This window comes from Nymphaea colorata, chromosome 4 (genome assembly GCF_008831285.2).
Source record: "Nymphaea colorata isolate Beijing-Zhang1983 chromosome 4, ASM883128v2, whole genome shotgun sequence".
NCBI classification, from domain to species: Eukaryota; Viridiplantae; Streptophyta; class Magnoliopsida; order Nymphaeales; family Nymphaeaceae; genus Nymphaea; species Nymphaea colorata.
Window position 1 is genome coordinate 12,497,470 of NC_045141.1, and position 13,184 is coordinate 12,510,653.

Genomic DNA, 13,184 nt, shown 5'->3' on the forward strand with positions numbered 1-13,184 from the left:
CCCCCTTAGAATAGTTCATTTTTCTTCGATGAACCAAATTAGTTATGACACCAAGAAATCACAAGCCACACCTTCTAACCATTGGAAAAGAGGAAGACAAAAGATATGAACTTCTCGATAGATTAGCAAGAAGAGCAAAAACCTAAGTACTAGCCAATTGCAAAACTAGTGCACATTAATGGCGAAGCCAGAATTTTTTGACTGAAGGGTGCTTTAATCAACAATCTAGATCTGGTGTACACTGCTCACATCATCCCCCAGTATCTCCACCATTAACATAGATGCAACCAAATCAAATTTAAAAGTTAAATAATACCGCACAAGGATTTCTTATGATGATGATTCACAGTCCAATTCTAGAAATGTAGGTAGAAAATTCAGCAGATATATGGCTGCACACAATCCAAGTGCAGCCTGAGCTCGGCACAATGCTTATTTTGCTCAACTCGAGCTCGACTGCAAATGTGTCAATGTTGTCCAAGCACTAGACAGGAATGAATGACGAGTCATTGGCTCCATTCAAACTTATTCGTGTGGGCACAATTTAAGCTTGACTTGTTAACATTAGTTGAATTCGAGTTGCACTCCACTTGCCTCGGATTTTTCATTGGATTGAAAACAAAAGGGTGAAGAAAAACATAAAAGATGATAAATTTTAAGGTGGAGTAATTTTATTTATCCATGGAAGGCGATCGGCCTTAGAAGTATGCCAATCTTTTATATATGGGCATTATAACTGAGATAACTCCTTATTTTAAGGAGTTGTTACATGATATTCATTATCAACACAACAGTTCCTTGATTTGTTCTTGTTATTAAATGTTTTCATAATCTATTGTTTTAATCTTTGCGACCATATTTGCTAGTGATCCTTTCCATAATGTTGTCATACTTATCATATGTGTTGTATGCCCATCATTCTTTTCATCTTCGCTCAAATTGGATGGCATTTCACAAAGTCCAAATTTGCCATAGAGATTTTGTGAAAGTAGAACATGCTTTGGCCACAATTCAGAAATCCCAAGTTTGATTCATGAAGATTTTGTTCACAGGATCGAGTCCTCACTTTGGAGAAGAATGTAGCAATGTCTTTGGTCATCTGCAGACCATTTAAAGGCTTCATTCTTCTTCGTCAAACATGTTGCACTTATACCATGAAAAAAACATAAAACATAAGAAATTTTAACATAGAGTAATTTTATTTATCTACGAAAGGCCATCAGCCTTAGAATTGATAAAGTATGTCAATCTCTTATATATAGGTATTACAACTGAGACAACTCCTTATTTTAAGGAGTTATTACAAAATATTCGTTATCGACACAATGGTTCATTGATTTGTGCTTGTTATTAACTGTTTCCATTATCCATTATCTTGATCTTTGCCACTATACTTGCTAACGATCTTTTCCATAATGTTGGCATCCTTATCATATGTATTGTGCAGTTAACCATCATTCCTTTCAAAAGGTTTTCATCGAACCGTCTCTATTGCAGTGTTGTGTGACAACCTCTCTCTCTCCTCTCTGATATCGGCTGACCACCTGAGCTCGATCTCTCCTCTCTCTCGACCATCACCGCCACTGGGTGTTTGTTGCCCACCACCACCCTCCCCTGCCGGAGACTCCACAATCCACCATCAGTATATCGCCCATATGCCACCACCACCATCCACAATCTCTCTCTCTCTCTCTCTGGCTCTCCAGCTCCACCCGTTTGCCACCGCCCACCATTTGTCGCTGCCCACATTTTGCCCAAATCCCCTCCCATTGCTGTTCAGATCATACCAGGGTTCGTTCATGATTGAGACTTTCTTTCTTTATTCTAGTCTCTTTACCAGTCAATTTAGGTTATACATTCGAATTCTTGCACAAGGTTCATCTTCTTGCCCCTTGTTGATCAAAAGCAATCTTATTTTCTTCCTTATGAAGATGCCAATTTAAGCTGATCCACAATATTACTGGATTCGATTCAAATGGGGACATATTTATTGATCTTCTCGAAGAATCGTTTAGCTTTTGACACCATTGATATATAAATTAAGAACCATTTTTCCATTGTTACGTGAAAAAAGGTTGGAAAATGATCTCAATCGTTTTATGAGACTGTTAGTTTTGGATCTGTTATGTGTGGCAGTTTGAACCTAATGTGGTCCAGATTAGATCCAAATTTTTGTCAAACTATGAGTCTTCATTTAAAAACAAGAAAATTTTTAAAAAAGTGAGAAAGATCTTAAACCAAATCATGTTATGTAATTCAAGTACGGATGGGGCAGGGGCTGACGGACAACCAGTCTTTGTTTTGAGTTTTCAAAGCATCAACTTCTTGTGTTGTCAAAAAAGAGAAAGGGGAGCATGATACAAAAGTTGAAGACTGTCACTCCATGGTACCAAAAGCAGGTCTGATACCCAAGAAAGAAAGGTGAGGACTTCATCTCTCTTATCTTCTGTCTGAGTAGGAAGGAAAGTTTCCCGGGGGGAGGGGGACGTTGATGTGCTAGTAAATCATGCTCACCAATCAAATCATGTTGTATGTGATCATGATTTTTAGGAAAGGCAAAGATGTAACTTATGCCTTAATTATTTATGTAAAAATTGATGAGCATGTAAATACGGAAGATTGCACAATTAAATCCTCCTTAAATCAGCATTTTTTAAAGAGATTGAAGAGGCATTTCCCACCCAAAAAACATCTAGGTTTCATAGCAGGGTTATTGTTTTCCATTAAGATTATTAAAGAGGAATTTATAACGGTCAACTGTAAGTTAATCAGTGAGTTATTTTAGTTGATTTCTGAGTTTGGATCTTGGACATGCCATCATGCTGATTCAGATTGAGTCCTGAGCAAGCGTGAACTTGATAAAGGACTTGGTGTTCTCGTAATTGAGCAATAAATTGCTGAAATTTTATTTTCGCTGTTGAAAAAGAAAGAAAAATAGCCTCCTTACATACTTACTTTTTCATTAAGGGCGCCGTTTGGTTGCCTCGGACGTTAGATCTGAGGTAGATTTTTACAACCTCAGATCTGAAAGCTAAGATTTTAAAATTCTTGGGGTTTAAAAGCCCTTGTTTGATTTACACCCTCAGCCTTCTCTCTCTCCTCTCCTTTTTACCTTCATGTGGGGATCTAAAATCCACACTTGAAGTCAGACCACGTCCCCCCTTGGATTTGAGATCCATGAATTTCAATATTCTCACAGATCTGAAATTTGTGGTTCTTAAATCTATAGGTTGATAAACCTCAGATTTACTCAACAAATCCGACATTGAAGCTGGGATCAGAGGCTACCAAATGTAACCTAAGAGTTTCTTGAGATGACAGGCTCTTGTAGATCTATAAGGCAAATGGTAACTAGTCTAGAGGTAAATAAGAATATCCAATAACGCGTGGTGCAGTAATTAATTCGAAGATCCAAATAAATATAAGGCAGATAAAAGTAGAAAAGTGAACATTCTCATTCAAATACATGAAATGATTGTTAAATTTTCACAACCAGTGCATATCTTTCCTTTTACATAAATTAATTGTCACAAATATGCAGAGGAGATGCGGGTGTGGGCAATTGCCCGCCGAGTCTCACAAAAATAATTTATTTTTATATTGGAGTCTCCAAAGAATAGCATTCATGCATGATTCGAAGTTTTGCTCTCTGCACTTCTTGGTATTTTAAAATTTGGCCCGAATCGATCGGTTCAAACCGATACGGGCACCATATGTGACATATATGCTGTTCATTATTTTATCATTTTGAAAGTACGTTGAAGGTTTTTCATGTTTTAACATATTTTTCACTGATTTTCTAAAAATTAATATAATAATAATATTCATGATTTTTGGTTCAAATGAATCACCGAATCGGCAGTATGAATTATTCGATTTTTAAAACATTAGAATTTGTATCTATCGATATTTTGTCCTTTTATTGAGCCAATCTTTTTTTTTTCTACCCACTGTAATTGATAGACTTGAAAAAAAGTTTGTCTTCCAGCTTGTTTTTGTCCTACAGGCAGACTCCCAAGTGGATGACATCAGTTGAATGGCTGTAAAGTTTGGCCACCTACTTGGACATCACGATCATCCACTTTTGCTTAGCATAGATGCAGGCGCAAAGCTAGAAATTGTTTATCAGGGGCTGAATTAAAGTTATTAAATTTTGACTAGCGCCAAAATATTATTTTTCAAAATGTTTATATAAAACAAGTAAAAATTTATAAACTTTATATGTAACTTAAAAAAAAAAATTGAGGTGGGTGAGGGCCCATGTAGGCCCTAGCTTGCCTCCGCCCCTGCGTAGATGAGAAGCTATCTGCTTTTGATTCCCTCTCTCTCGCAGACTATTATGATGCACTATCAATGCTTTTTTGTCATATCATTTGTAGTTTCATTTTAGATGGAAAAATTCTCCAGCCTCTCATAACATACTTTCAAAGTAGACGCATTATCACGATTCAATGCATCAATGGACAGTAGGTTGGCTAAAGATGTATATATATATATATATATATATATAATCGTGGTTGTTTCATCCTTTCACTTTAGAACACCTATGTTGGTATTTTGTTATGGAGATTAGGGGCAAAGTATTCTCCGTTCTTCTTGTTTATTGAAGATTAGAGTTGTTTGAAATATAAATAAATTTATGATGCACCATTCAACTAAAATGTCGTGCTACCAACAAAATTGAGCTGAAAACCTGTCTTTTCGATTCGATGTGTGTGGATTGATCGCTATTTATGTCACACAAATAAAGTACACCCAGATAAATTTCACTCCCTAGAATCACACCTGTCCATTTCAAATTCCCCCATCATAAATCTAGTCAACGAGTTTTTCCATTTCCGAGAACATTTGCATAGGGGCACACCTGTCCATTTCAAATTCCCCCATCATAAATCTAGTCAGGGAGTTTTTCCATTTCCGAGAACATTTGCATAGGGGTTAGGCCCCAAGCCTTTTATTTATATATATATATATATATATATATATATATATATATATATATATATATATATATATATATATATATATATATATATATATATATATATACTGTCAGCAGGCAGAATACTGTCACCACAAGCCAATGCTTTATCTAGAAGGTGTAAAAGATCCTCCTCGTTGTCAAGGAGAAATCAGTGGAAATCAAATCCACTAACCTTGGCAATGTAAAAGATCTTCCTTGAGGAATAGTGGAAATCAAATCCACTAAACTTAGCAAGGAGAAAACGTCATTGGAGGAGCAACCCAACTAAGGAAAGAAAAGTTTGAATTCAAACTTTTCTTTCCCCTTCTCAATCGTTATGGTGTATTTCCTTACACGTTGTAATTATCTCATATTTCTTGAAGTGTTGTATTCTTTCAATATCTTGTAACGTGCTAGACACTATATAAGGAGAAGATATCCTTTGCATAACAACGCAAGAGAGTTAGCCATTCTTTGTGTCGTCTCTCTCTCTCTTTCTCTCTTACTGTTCCTCTTTCTTTCATGGTATCAGAGCCCTGCAACCACAGTTTCTTCACTGTGGACTTCCGCATCCTGCATCTACGCGTGTGCGGTTTCATGCTTTTGGCAAGCAAGTGAAAGCCACCGAGGTCTTCACCGAGGAGTGCGCTGCTGCTTCCTGTCTTCATCGAGCAGGCAGCAGCACTGTTTCACCGAGGCGCGTGCCTCCCTTTTTGCATGTGCGACTCCCTCTCACCGAGTGTGTTGTTTCTGCTTTCACTGAGCCGTGTGCCTCCTTTTCTCTCAACAGAAAAAAAGGCCACGGCTGTTAGTCCTTTCCTAGCTCCAAAAAAAAAAACGGGAAGGACACGACACACTATTTCTAGCCTCACCGAGGAGCGCGCTGTTTCTCTCTTTTGTTCACCTATTCACCAAGGAACGTTTCATCTCTTCCTTTTTGTGTCTGAACAAGGAAGACCCACCGAGGCTATCATCGCTCGATTTGCCACTAATCACATGGCATCTCGTCGTCAATCGCAAGTCTCGTCTCTGTAAAGCTAAACAGAGATAATTATTTACTGTGGAGGAGTCAACTTGAGTCGGTTATGATATCTCAAGATCTGATGAAGTTTGTCGATGGATCTGGTGAAGCTCCATCAGAAATGATTGCAAGAAATGACAAAGATGAACTCAATCCTGAGTTCGCCGCATGGAGAAAATCAGATCAATTGGTTTTGAGTTGGATCAAAGCCACCGTTTCCGAAGCTGTCCTCGGTCAAATAATCAGGACTCACTCAGCACGAGAAGCTTGGGTGGCGTTGGAAAAATCCTATGGCTCCCCGTCTCCACTGCGAGTCATGTTATTAAAGAAAGAACTGATGTTCATCAAGAAAGGTAACTCTGACATGACCTCTTACTTGCAAAAAGTCAAATTTCTAGTTGATTCTCTTGATGCGGCTGGCTGTCACACGCCAAGTGAAGACTTAGTTCAAATCATACTTAATGGACTCCCATCAAACTATGAAAGTTTGATCACTTCTATAGTCACGTCCTCAACAAAATTGCCTAGTTTTGTCGAGCTTTATGATCTTTTATTGAATCAAGAAACACGTCTTCAACTTATAAAAAATGATGTTACCGAGTCGCCTATGGAAAGACAAGTTACTATAACAGCCTTCAACACCATTCGAGGCCGCGGACGTGGGCGCGGTCGAGGCTATTATCAAGGAAGAGGCGGTCGTGGTAGAAACCAGTTTCTTCAGCTGACCCAAAATCAGTTCAACAAACATCAAATGACTAGTGTTCATCCGAATAATCCTTCACAGCCGCACCACCAGCAAACTACCCTGCCACCCAAGAAGATCGTCGAGTGTCAATATTGTGGTCGTAAGGGTCACACAGCCAAGATGCGCTGGGATATCAATCCTCATGTTTTTTCAGCCTTAACATTACAAGAGTCGGGTGATGAATATTGGTATCCAGACACAGGGGCAACAAACAATATTGTCGCCAGTGGCGACAATCTCGAGAACAAGCAAACGTACTCAGGCTTCGAATCCGTGATGGTTGGAAACGGTAAGTGCCTTCCTATTTCTCACATTGGGGACTTACATGTTAATATACAAGGGACTGATTTCATTCTGAAAAATAGCCTACATGTTCCCAAGATAGCACACAATCTGATTTCTGTGGGTCGTTTTACATCTGACAACGATTGCATTTTTGAATTCACTCCATCTGAATTTATGATCAAGGATCACAAGACATGAGCAATACTTCTTCGAGGACTGAAAACTAGTAATGGTCTTTACCCGGTTCAAGTAAAGACCAGATCTAGTGATGACATCAAGAAGGCGTGTGTGGCTCAACAAATAAAGAAGGTTCGAGGGTCATATGAGGAATGGCATTGGCGTCTCGGACATGCAAATAGGAACATAGTATCTTTGCTTAATGCTCTCAGTTACATCTCAATAAGCAGTCCTATTCCGAAAAAGGTGTGTGAACATTGCTTAATCGGAAAGGCGCATAAGTTGCAGTTTCCTTTGTCGTCTTTTCATGTTGTTAAACCTCTTGAACTTCTTCACATGGATGTTTGGGGACCAGCCCCAGTAGAGTCCAAAGATGGTTTTAAGTATTTTCTATTGATTGTTGATAATTATTCCCGCTTTACTTGGTTGTTTCCATTGAAAAATAAAAGTGACGTATATCAGTGTTTCGTCAATTTCAAAACTCTTGTGGAAAACCAGTTGCGAACCACTATCAAAACTGTTCAATCAGACAATGGAGGAGAATTTTGCAATAACATTCTTGAAAATGAGTTGGAAAACCAGGGAATTATGCACCGTTTTTCATGTCCATATACACCCGAACAAAATGGGATTGTAGAAAGGAAAAATCGACATGTAGTTGAGACCAGATTAAGCATGCTTCATGATGCTCAACTTCACCATCGGTTTTGGGTGGAGGCCTTTAGAACGGCAGTCTATATAATCAATCGACTGCCGACTCTCAAACTGGACCAAAATTCACTATTTCAAATGATATTCAATCAAGTTCCAGATTACAGCTGTCTTAGAGTTTTTGGATCCAAGTGCTACCCACTATTGACGTTGAGTAATGACAACAAGTTTCAGCCAAAGACAACTCCATGCATTTTTATTGGATATGGGAGTCGACACAAGGGATATGTATGTCTAGATCCTAAATCAAGGCGAGTGATAATTTCTCGTCATGTTTATTTTGACGAACACTCTTAGAGGCTCTAGCAACACAAGTGATGTCTCGCTTCAAGAAGCTGATCTTCAACAGTGGGCTTCACAAATTCATAGTCAGTGCAATATAACCAACTCAAGACAAATCACAATGAGCGACTCTCATACAGAAAGTGTCGTCATCTCTCCAGCAATCAATATAGAGGGTCAACCAAGTGAGGCTCAGACCGAAGCAATCCACACTCAGCAAGACGTATCACATGTTGCTATTGTTCCAGATCAACCATCTACAAGGGGAAGTCAAGACATCATCACCCCTGCTCAACGATCATTAACACACTTACATAGAATGGTCACACGTCCTACAACAGGTGCGTCACCTCATAAAATGGTTACTCGTTTTATGACAGGTTCTCTCAAACCCAATATGTTCTCCGCTCAAACAAAGAAGGGAGTCGAGCAGGAGCCAGCCACATTCAAGGAAGCCAACAGTGTTACTCACTGGATTAACGCTATGAAACAAGAGATAGATGCCCTGCATAAAAATCAAACTTGGAATCTAGTTCCACAACAACCAGAGTATAATATTATTGATACCAAATGGATATACAAGATCAAACGCACTGCTGATGGTTCCAGTTCAAGGTATAAAGCACGTCTGATCGCTCGAGGATTTTTACAAGAAGCTGGGATAGACTATTTGGAGACTTTCAGTCCAACGGTTAAGCCCACTACAATTCGCGTCATTCTCACTATTGCTGTCCAACATGCATGGTCTCTTCGCCAGTTCGACTTTGATAGTGCATTCCTAAATGGCGTTCTTAATGAAGACGTATACATTACCCAACCAGAAGGGTTTAAAGATCCACGCTTCCCGTCTCATGTTTGCAAACTCAAAAAGCGTTGTATGGACTAAAGCAGGTTCCTCGAGCATGGTATCAACGCCTAAGCACTTTTCTTAGCAACATTTGTTTTCAGGTATCCCAATCAGACGCGTCTCTATTTATTTTCCACCAAGGGTGTGAAAAGATATATATCTTAGTTTATGTTGATGATGTTATTATCACTGGATCATCTGATGCTCTCATAGATCAGACTCTCGCCAAACTTCGAGCATCTTTTTCAGTCAAGGACTTGGGAAATTTATCATATTTTCTTGGTATAGAGGTAACCAGGCAGCCCGACTGTTTGATTCTTCTGCCAGGAGCCTACCTTAGCAATATATTACAGAAAGCTCACATGACCAATGCCAAGCCAGTCCAAACCCCTATGTCTACCAGCCATGTTTCAGGGTCTAGCGCTCCGTTCTCAGATCCTACTCTCTATCGGAGCGTGGTGGGAGCATTACAATATCTCACTCTCACACGTCCGGATGTGGCATTTGCAGTAAATCGAGTATGTCAATACATGCATCAACCCTTAGAATGCCACTGGAGGCTCATCAAGCGCATTCTCAGATATTTACAGGGCACAAGCCAGCTTGGACTATGCATTCAAAAATCAAATCATCTTCACTTAAGCGCATTTGCCGATGCCGATTGGGCTGGAAGTACTGAAGACAGGAAATCAACAGGAGGGTGTGTAACATTCTTGGGTAATAATCTTATTTCTTGGGCATCTAAGAAGCAACGAACCATGGCTCGTTCAAGTACAGAAGCTGAATATAAATCTCTTGCATGTGCTGCTGCAGAACTCTTATGGCTGAAAGCTCTACTAATTGAGTTGGGCATATCATGCACTGGAACTCCAATACTGTGGTGCGACAATATAGGTGCATTATACTTAGCAACAAACCCTGTTTTTCATGCTCGGACAAAGCACATTGAAGTTGATTTCCATTTTGTGCGAGATCATGTATCAAAGGGACATATCTCAATCAAATTTATTAGATCACCCGAGCAAGTAGCAGATGGATTGACCAAACCTCTTGGACATGCAAAATTCAAAGAATTTAGAGACAAGCTGAGCATTGTCCCTGCCACGCTCAGCTTGAGGGGGCGTGTAAAAGATCCTCCTCGTTGTCAAGGAGAAATCAGTGGAAATCAAATCCACTAACCTTGGCAATGTAAAAGATCTTCCTTGAGGAATAGTGGAAATCAAATCCACTAAACTTAGCAAGGAGAAAACGTCATTGGAGGAGCAACCCAACTAAGGAAAGAAAAGTTTGAATTCAAACTTTTCTTTCCCCTTCCTCTCAATCGTTATGGTGTATTTCCTTACACGTTGTAATTATCTCATATTTCTTGAAGTGTTGTATTCTTTCCATATCTTGTAATGTGCTACACACTATATAAGGAGAAGATATCCCTTGCATAACAATGCAAGAGAGTGAGCCATTCTTTGTGTCGTCTCTCTCTCTCTTTCTCTCTCACTGTTCCTCTTTCTTTCAGAAGGAAGGAGCAGAAACCCCGGAGTTTTCGCATTCAAAAACCAGTAGACCTGCTGGAGATTAGAACCCCATACTTTTAAACTTTAGAAGAACAAAACATCATACACTTTTTGCGCCAACTTTGTTCTGTGCCAATTTTTTCCTTTTCCAAACATGCTGGACAATGTTGGCATGTATCCTATTTTCTGATTTTATAAACTCTAAAATAATTTAAATTGCTTTTAAAATTTCAAAAATAATATAAATTCGCTGGTACTGGCTTATATTAACAACACTCATGTGTGCCTTGCAACAATAGCCTCCTACAACTGTAAAATTTTCCATGTCGATGCTTATCACAAGCTAGTCACAGACTTTCTTCACAAGATCATTTTTAACAAAGAGGCGAAAATTTTCAAGGCGGTCCTCAGCCACTCATCATAATAATCAACAGCTTGAAATCATGGCCTACTAGTTAGAATCATAGACTCCCACTGAAACATGAAGAAAATTAGAAGCTACGATACCTGGGTGCCCCCAATTTGGACCCACACCCGCGTCGATGCGATGCGGGTGCGCTCCAGGTGCGCACCCAAAAGGGTCAACGTGAGTCAGGTGCGGTCAGCCGCACCTGACTGAATTCATCCATTTTTGGACGTACACCCGACTCACGTCAAACACGCGTCGGGTGCGGTCAAACCGCACCTGCCCATTTCCGTCAAATTTTGGGCATTTTTTAGTTTTTACATGATTTTTAAGTTTTTAACTTAGGGGTTGGGTTAGGGCACGCTCGGCTTCTCTGTTCTCTCCCTCTCATGCAGCCATGCTCGGCTTCTCTGATTGTCTCCCTCTCGGCCTCTCTCTGCGAGACCGACGCAGCAACGCTGTGCAGTGTGCTTCCTCTCTACGATGCTTGGAGTTGGGGAACTCTCTGCTCCGGTGCTCCCTCTATCATAAATTTATCACCAAAACCATGGTTTTAGCTGCTTTTGCTGCCGCCATTTTTTCAACCGCCGAAGGATGAGGATGAGTTTTGTTCATGTTCATCAATCAATTTGTCAGATTCGACTGTGTTGCTTGCTGTGATGACAACATGATCGTTTAAGCTGTAGGGAAGCAATTAATCAATTTCGACTGGAGGCTAAAAGGGCCAGAATTCGCATTGAAATTATTTAACAAAAAGGCTAAAGTTGCTTACAGTGGTTGAGGTACACTTTTGTGAAAAGGTGCTTTCATACATTTCGATGCTACTTATAACATATTATGTTATCGCCTGCTAACGCTGATGCAGTTTGAGAATTATTTTGCTAACCAGACCTTAAATGTTAATTCTGAAAAAGTTGAACAGCCTTTCATAAATCACCCTAAATGTTTCATGCGAATGAAGGGTGTGCAAAGGTCGATGCTTATGCAAAATTGTCAAGTTGCTGATTCCTTCGAATAGTAAAGCATGAGCTTGGATGCCTATGCCTCACTTTTGGACCGGTTAGTTACTTAAAACTTTGGTTTTTGGTGACCACATGCAATTGCCTTTTCAGATCATCAATCTTCAAATTAATGATCATCTACTGCTTCCATATTGTATGATTTTATATCTAAGGATATGTATTCTATAAGCTGCTCTGGAATGATTAGCTATTTGAGCATTTGTGCATTATGATTCTTAAGGTGGATGTCGATTTTATTTGCTTTGTCATGGTTAATCATTTTTTCCCTTCTGACTTCTGATTCAGTGTGGTCATTTAGTGAGTTGTATGACTTAACCTTCTCTGTGTTGATCATATATTTGTTGTCTGCCCTCTGAAAAATGAGTTTATTCTGTGAATTTGAATGAACTGAATGACTGATTTACACTAAATTGGTGGCTGAGAGACATTATAACTACGGTTAATTAGTGAACAAACTACATCTGTTAGTTGCTGAACTTGCTTTTCCCTTTGTCGGTGATAAGTGACTTCCTGCTGCTATCTATTCTTAAATTTGTTATATTTGAAATTTTTTATTTTGAACTTTGAAAAAAATAATAAAATACTCTCACCGCACCGCCGCACCTAAATTTTTTGAGATGTGCCGCACCGGCACCCGCACCCCGCACTCAGGTGACATAGATTAGAAGGGAAAAGGCATGAAAATGAGAATAAGACGATCTTCTGGTTAATTCAGATAACTTCTTCCATCTTCTCAAACAACAGAGAGTACGCCGTTGCTGGAATCTGCAGCTAGACAGGCATCTCCACCTTCGTCGTCTTGGTGGCGGTGACGGTGGCGGTGGCAGAGGTGGCGAGCGTTTCGCATGGCCCCAGGCTGGGATTTGTCTGGAATGCTGCCATACCTGTCGCGTGTCCACAAAACTCTTCAAAATGGCTCGAGCTTCGAATCTGGTCGCTCAAGGTCTACGGGATGTGCCCGGTGTACCTGTAGATATAAGCAAAAGATATGATTTCTACTAGTTAGTTTTACGATCCAAACAAATATAAAACATATTGAGGCACATGTCATCGCCTCAAGAGGGTGTCGATGGGTAGTGTCGACCTACAAGCCCTCTAATAGGCCTCCTCCTAGCTTCTTGACGTTGCTACCAAACGTCAAAACTCAATGCTTCGATCAATCCATCACTAACACATTTCTCATTAACTTTCTTTAGTTGAGGTGTCTTCCCCGC